This window comes from Athene cunicularia, assembly GCF_003259725.1.
Source record: "Athene cunicularia isolate RWA chromosome 1 unlocalized genomic scaffold, athCun1 chr1_part1, whole genome shotgun sequence".
NCBI lineage: Eukaryota > Metazoa > Chordata > Aves > Strigiformes > Strigidae > Athene > Athene cunicularia.
The window spans coordinates 66,437,142-66,444,723 of record NW_020799091.1 but is presented as its reverse complement, the minus strand read 5'-3'; the positions used below and the strand labels follow the sequence as shown (position 1 = coordinate 66,444,723).

Below are 7,582 nucleotides of genomic sequence, written 5' to 3'. Positions count from 1 at the left end.
TTCCCAGCATGTCTGACAAGAATACATTAGAGGCACCTGTCCCCGGCACCAATATTTTGTTTTCTTTTCTTTTACGTGGGAAGGAAGAAATCTGAAGCACTGAAATTTTCCTTGAAAGCAAAGCAAATGCAAACACAGGAATCTTTTCCCATCCTGCATCCTCTTTTTCAATCCTCTTCAAAAATAAGTAAACATTAGAAGCATATCCATTTGGGTAAAAAAAACTAAGATTATCTTTCTTAATAATTTCCATTTAAAAACTATCAGGTAGCAGGAAATTTTTTAATTATGTTTGAGACTATGAGATTGGCTCTGTGCTCACCAAGTCAAAGACATACTGTGATATACTGCAAATATACTGAAAACACCAGCAATCCTAAACCAAGTCCATCATAACTGCTATTGTTGGGGTCAAGTCTAGTAAAAATGGTACAACAGAAACTCAGGACTGGTAAAATCTAGATGTTCCCCACCTCAAAGGATCTGAAGCACCACAATATGCTTCTGTACCCTTGGTCTGAATTGCAAGAGTAGTTCTGTAGACTGTGGGATGGGCTCCTTCAGACTTTTGTCATCAGACATTTGTTCTGTATACCTCGACACCTGAGGTAGATTCCTTGGATCCCTTCAACATCAATAGAGGGAAATAGGTGTTTTGATGACTGAACTAGTCTGGTCAGATGTAGATGTCAGCCCTAGGAGATGATGAATGGATACCTCCTAGAAATGCCTATTTCTCTGTATTGACTTCAAAAAGAGCCTTAAGTGATGTAAACATCTCGGAGGGACACATCTGTGTTTAGTTAGGTGAATCCCAGGATGCTGGGTGCTCAGATGCATCCTCAGACTTCATATGTTTGCTCAGCTTGTTCTCCTAGGTTCTACCTTCATCCATAGGCATTAGTTTTATTTGGATGTCTTTGATTAGAAAACTACTGATTCGTACTCTTATCTCTGTGACAATGATAGTGTAAGCTGACAAAGTACTTCCATGCGATGAATGTCTCTCCTGTTTAGGGAGGTTTGCAAATTCTTTTCAGTTTTCCCTAGCACTTGAACAGCAGATTTGAATAATCTTAGATGTGGATTTAGTGCTAGATCAGACTCAGTGCAGTTCCCATTAAAAATATCTAAAAAATGTCCAACGATCAACAAGGAAACTGGGTTGAGTCTCTTAAGTGTGCTATCATGAAGCCAGCCAAGGCAGCACTGTAATCCAGTAATACTAATTTCAATGAAATCCATTGACAGTAGTAGAGAATATAGATGTAAAATTGTTTCCTTTCTTATTCACCTGAGAAATTAAACATGCTATAGGAAAGAAGGGAATACCAAACAGCACATTTGTGGGGTTTTTTTCCTTGTAATTTTTTTGGTGTTGCTGTCACGTGAAGAAACAGACAATATTGCCTCATTGTCCTTATGACTGTCTTGTTCAGAATTCGATCTCAGCCCAACAATATGTTCAAATAATGATGGACCATTTATAAAAAGAACCAGCAAAATATACTGAATAATCAAATCTTCCAAAAATCTTGTTTAACACTTGCTGCAGTTGCTTACCCAGATTTCATTCTATTTCTTTACACATGTCTCTGCTCAGCTTTTTAGTAGGATTTCCATATACCTGGCTTTCAAGCACCTGGCAGTCCTAAGACACTGCACAAACCTTGCAGAAGTAGCACAGATAAATCTTTATAAGGTAAATGTGTAAGAGTGACCTCAGTCTGATGTTTCCTTCTTGCCTGTTTTCTTCAGTAAGAATCTAAATGCTGTTTGAAAAAGCTGGCCCTTTTTAATGAGGAGTTCACTTTATAAATAATGAGGTTGTATCCATTTTCTTTTACCAAGTTAGTCATATTTTAACTATTTCATCTGCTTCTAGATCATGTAGTAATAAGGAATAAAGGCACATTATGGACCTGATTTTCCAAACACTTACCTCACTGTACATGAGAAGTAACTCCCCTGTAGTCATTAGGTCTGATTTCCCTCATACTTCATTCTTGCCTGGCTTCCAAAAAACGTGGGTGTGGGGAGGGGGGGACCTGGGCTGGGCAGATCTTCTGTCCCTCCTTCTCAGGCTGCTTTAAGCTGTGTCTTACAACTGTGTTGCCATCCTCTGGGATCACACTGAGGAAAACGGCACCAAGCGTAAGGAGCCCCAGGACTTGACTTATGTACATGTTTTATGGTTACATTAAGTCTCACTGTGAAGGAAAAAACTCTGCCCATTGAAATTGACATTATTGCCCTCCATACTCTTTTGAGTTCACAGTTGTTAAAGGAAGCAGGTTGAGTCTTCACAAAAATGTCAGTTTGCTAGGAGAAAAAATAGCCGTAGTGAAGTGACACTTTGATTATAATTAAAATCTTTTCATTTAATTTAACAGTTCACTTTAGACATTTTTTGAGCTGTGGAAATCCTGCTTTTAAGATAATGAACATTGTATGATTGCTAATGAAATCCACATATGTATGCATATATATATATATATATATATATATATATATATATGTGGTGGTTATGCTATGTGTTTATCCATCTATATACATATATGCTCCTTTTAGGTTTACTTAAAAAGAAATCAAACAGGAGGAAAAGCACATTTTTCAAATGTGGCTCTAATTGTCTTTTGTGCGTGTTCTATAGATCATTACTGACTGTTTACAAACCTTGCTTGGAATGGCTTTACAGCAATAGAGAGGGTAACATATCTTCATTGTTTATAAAATGACAGCTCCTAATGGACCATATTAGCTTTAACACAAACTATTAAATCCTTTTCATTAAATTATTCTGCGCTCTATTTTGGAATCTTGTTAGCTCTGGGAAGTAGGTGCAAACTCCTAAGGAAACATGAGCACACATTGAGACTATTATAGATAATGTTTATTAAATAAGCCTCTGAGGATGTTTTTCTTGGGTTGCTCTCAAGCATTTTGAAGGAGTCATGTTCCATGTTTGAGGTCCCATGTTTCTTCCTCTTAAACTATGAGCAGCTGTAGCACATGACCTACTTCTGTAGAACCCTGTAATGATTTCCTTCCTTCAGTGGCTTCAGGAGTCCCTCTTCTGCCCTGTGAAAAAAGGGACAAATATTTTAATCCAAGCAAAATGCTAAAGCAGGTTTTGTTGGTTTCAGGGAAGAAACTCAATACAGCTACATCACTGAGCGTAGGCCTCAAATTGGAACCATCTGGCCTGCAGAAGCACCATGAGATCTTTGGGGAAGGCATGGATATTTTGCCTTGGGCTGTAACTCATACACCTGCAGAACGGGTAGACATGTTGGCAGACAAACTGGACTCATACAGCAATACAAGCCTTCTCTCACAGCGCTGTGGCAGTGCTGGAGTTTGGAAATTACCCTGACATGTTTAATAAATGCAATCACTGTACTGTATGCTCTCCAGATAGCAAATATTCAGCTGCACTCACCGTTAAGTTAATTCAGACAGGTCTGCACTCCAAGGCCCGTGTCTTTTCACCCTTTTCACACAGACAGCCCCTTTGAAGGCAAAATAAGGACAAGGAAAAGAAGATGGTAAGCACAAAAACATGCATTACATCTTCGTGCTGCCTCTTGCAGGAGGTAGCCTCATGTGATATTCATGTGAACTGGATTAGATTGAAAAGAGATTCTTGTTGGTAAATATTACAGCTCTTTGGGAACACAGAAAGGTACAAGAATGCAGGTGTCAGTGCGATCTAAAATAATCCAACCCCCTTGGTGGGAGGTTTGTAAAATCTCTAGGCTGGATGCAGAAAGAAAGAGAAGCCACATGCAAACTCTGAAGGTCATGACTTGAGAAACTGTCAGAAAGAGGCGGTGTCCAAGTCCAGCCAGAAAATGAAAAAGCACATCTCAGAAGCAGGAGGACATTTGACTGGAATGTTATTAAACAATTAGGATCACAGGTTTTCCTGGAGCTCTGTGCCGCGCCCCACTTTCTGCCTGCAGCCTGTCGAATGGCAGAGCAAAAGACCAGAATGTGACATTTGCACCTTTGTGATCTGTAGTTGCAAATGCTATTTTGCACCTGCAAATTTGTGCCCTGACCCTACAGGCGCTCTTCAGACAAAACTCCCAGCGGTCCCTTGGGGCTAAAAGGTTAAGGCCTGCATAGTTGGACATCAATACCATGTTATTCTCCTTTCAGCAATATCACGTACACAGCATCCTAGGCAGAATTTCTGATGTCGGGTTAGAAAACACTGCTGCTCACATCATGCAGCAGATACACTGGAGGGGAATAGGTTTTCCCCAGCCTTCTCACTCTGCCTAAAAATCACACTGACTGTATCAATCTTTCCATTAGGAAAGTTTACACCCTAAATCTCAATCTGTGCTTTCCCATACTCCTAAAAGAAGTCCAAAGAGAACACTTTGGACCAACTCTGCTTTCAATGTACTCTATATTGCTAGCATCTGGAGTCATGTACGTGGGCTACCCCAAGCCTGAGCCAGGGAATAAAAGAGAATGTGCTCAAGATCGCAGTCTAGTCCTGTGAGACACAGTATCCTGAGCACTGCTGGCTCCTGTTGTCTTCTCTTTAGGAGGTGCTGAAGTGTTTTCAGAGCCAGATCCTCAAGGTGACTTTCTAATTGTTTCACTGAGAGCTAGACTGGGATAAGGATAAAGGAAGACTATGCAAAATGTGTAAAAAATCAGATGCAAAGTCTCTAGCTCTCCTCTCCTGCACCCCTCTGTAAATGGGAAGCGGCTCTACAGAAGCTGACAGAAGAGTGCCAGGATAAAACAGGTGATGGAGAGAGCAAAAGCATTTTTTTTTTTTTCTGAGATCTATAGAGTCATTATAGAGATTTTGTGGACAGTCAATTAAATATAACAGGAGTAAAGGTGGAGCTGTCTCAAGGGACAGCACTCTGAAATGGCTTCCTTAGTTCTCAACTCACCCCTGTCTGATTTTGGAAAGGAAATCTGACATTAGGTACTGACACATAAAAATGATGGGATTACAGTGTGTGTTGCTGGAGACAAACTTCCTTCTGCAGTTGTATTTGATTTGCTTTTGCTTTTCACCATACCTTGGTTCACCTCTCCTTGCAGCAGCTCCTCACTGCTGTCCACACAGCCAAGGTAGCTTTGGCTAATACACAGCTCCAACAGTTTCCAGCACTGTTTCAGCAACAAGATGAGAGTTAATGAGGCTCAACACACTTCCTACCAAACTTTATGGGGAAAACCCCTTGAGTGAGAGCAGGAAATCCATCTTGTAAGAATTACAATGTGGTCTCAGTTCCTCAACTAGAAACTGAAGAGAATATTGATATTTTCCAAAATATCAAATACTAAATGTAGGGGTTCCCCAGCCAAATTTCCCTTTGGTTCAATGGGGCAATTTTTCATTTCAGTGTCATTTAGATTTCTGAAATAATTTATTATATACTTCAAGAATATTGAAAATTTCCTGAAGCCAGATTCTGCTACCTTCTATTTATGCAGGCTGTGCATCGGCAATGCCACTGCTGCTAGGATAAAAGTGCTATCTGCTATGAGGGAGGGTGGGCAGAATCAGACCCTTCCTAAAAAGTCTTCTGAAAGATGGGGAAATGCAAAAGGGCCCAGGTTTCAACAAGTGGATTTTGACAAATAACTAAACTGCCTTGTGATCCCAACCAGCAAACCAGGGAGGCTTACCCACAGCCTTGCCAAATGCTTTAACAAACAGAAATTCCTCCATTGCATTTTGGGAATAACAACACAAAAAAAAAAAAAAAAAAAAAGGAAATCTTTATGAGGGGAAAGCAAATGCAGCTGTGAACCTGGGAGGCCAGGTAAAAGGATATGCAAGCACATAAAGAGAAAAGTACTTTCCCTTTGCAAGTTTTTTCAGTCATCTGGCTCTTCTCACTCTCCCTGCCCCAGTCCCGGGGGTGATGGTCCCCGCAGCACACTTTTCCAGACACACACCAAACCTGACACGTGGGCTGCAGCCGCAAGCCAAATGTCTGCTTCCAGATGTGCCTGCCATCCCCAGCGGAGCTGCTCCCCTCTCTCACAGCCCACGACCCCAGGCTGGCAGTTAAACTTTCCTGGGGTACCCAGCAAACAAGTGACTACCCAAATCCTGATCCTTCCTTAGCTCTGCCCCAGCTCCGGTTTCTAACGGACACCAGAGAGATACTCTCTGCGTCCCTCATGTTTCACAGCATTGACTGTCTCCCTCCCTGTCCAGACACGGGCATTTTCTTCCTGTGGAAACCATGGTACAGGACAGGAGAAGTAGGATCTGTTTTAGACACAGGTCCCATCCTTGCACACGGCCAGGATGTGGCCAGAACGTGCATCCGAATCCAGAAGTTGGTGAGTACTCTGGGGCCCCATGATTTAGATGTTGTTCAAGTGCTGCTAGAGAGGAGTCATGCGTATGCAGTTTACAGAAACGGAGCTTTTTTATGCAATACTTTTCCCTTTCCATCAGTAAAGCCAATAGAGAGCTCTTTCTCCTCTGGAGCTTCAGGCCATGGAGTTCGTTTTGAAATGTGCACAGTCTTTTGAGATTGACGGAGTTCCAGCTATTGATTTTTTTGACTTGTTCATAAGTTAATATTTACCATAAACATCTTGAGAAAATTATTATTTTTTTTTTAAAAGGCATTTTCAAAATAGCAGAAGCTGGGGAGATAGTGAAACAGACACTATTTTAAACAAGGTATTTTAAAAAGCATTAAACCTTCCCTCCCTTTTTTAATTAGTGGTGAAAAGCAAATATTCAAAAACCCCACCCCAAAACCAGAAGGGTGATAAGCAGCTTTTATTGTTGAGTTCATTACTGTGATTATTTTGGGAGAGAAGACATTTTTCTCTTAATTCATGATCCAGAAACAAGATCTTTTGGAGGCTGTAGCAAAAAGATCTCCTTAAAAATGACTGCGAAAAGATGACTTTGCTAGAAAATTCCATCGGGTTCAGCCATATCCAGATGCCTGATAAGCTTGATTATGGCTTGACTAACTTTTGTCAACCCTCATCAAGGCATAGCCAAGACCAGGATCTCCCAGGAGCTAGCATCCCACCAGCAGTGGCACAGCAAGTGGAGGATGTGATGGGCTGGGGCACCGTGAGCAAAGGCAGGGGGTTCAAACGTGTTGTGGCGGCCTGACCGGTTGTTAACACAGGGGTACTGGCTTGCTCCCCTCCAGCCTGCGGAAATGGAGGCACAGCTTGCAGGCCCAATGAAGGCTTCCCTAGTCACCCAGATGGGGGTCCCATGCTCGTTTGTCACCATGCTGCCCTGGAAATGGCAACGAACATAACTCTCCCTCTTGCTCTCTCTCCAGCCCCATGCTGGAGAGAGCTGCCGACAAGCTCACCGACAGCGAGGGCAACGCATGAAAGAAAACACACAGCCGACAGAAAAACGAAACACACATGGCGGGGAATAATATTTCATTTGTGCGGTAGCAGCCCTGTGCAAGCAGTGTAAATAAAGCAGGTTACTGAGACGTGAATATACCACTGTTTATAAATACTAGCCCTTCTGCCTGGAGACGTGCGTGAGGAGAGCTGGACACTCGTGAGGTCACCCCGCCACATTTTATGATTTACATAA

General features: G+C 41.8%; 1 long non-coding RNA gene across 2 annotated transcripts in view; it reads right to left on the bottom strand.

The window, feature by feature from the left end:
• Nucleotides 1–2,912: 2,912 nt before the first annotated feature.
• The window catches only part of LOC113479526, a 32,534-nt gene continuing 27,864 nt past the window's right edge, over nt 2,913–7,582 (bottom strand). For both annotated transcript variants that reach the window (XR_003398298.1, XR_003398296.1), the window contains exons 3-4: nt 3,443–3,512; nt 2,913–3,081 (exon numbers count right to left, since the gene is read on the bottom strand). This is a non-coding gene — a long non-coding RNA (uncharacterized LOC113479526). The remainder of the gene's footprint in view (nt 3,082–3,442; nt 3,513–7,582) is intronic.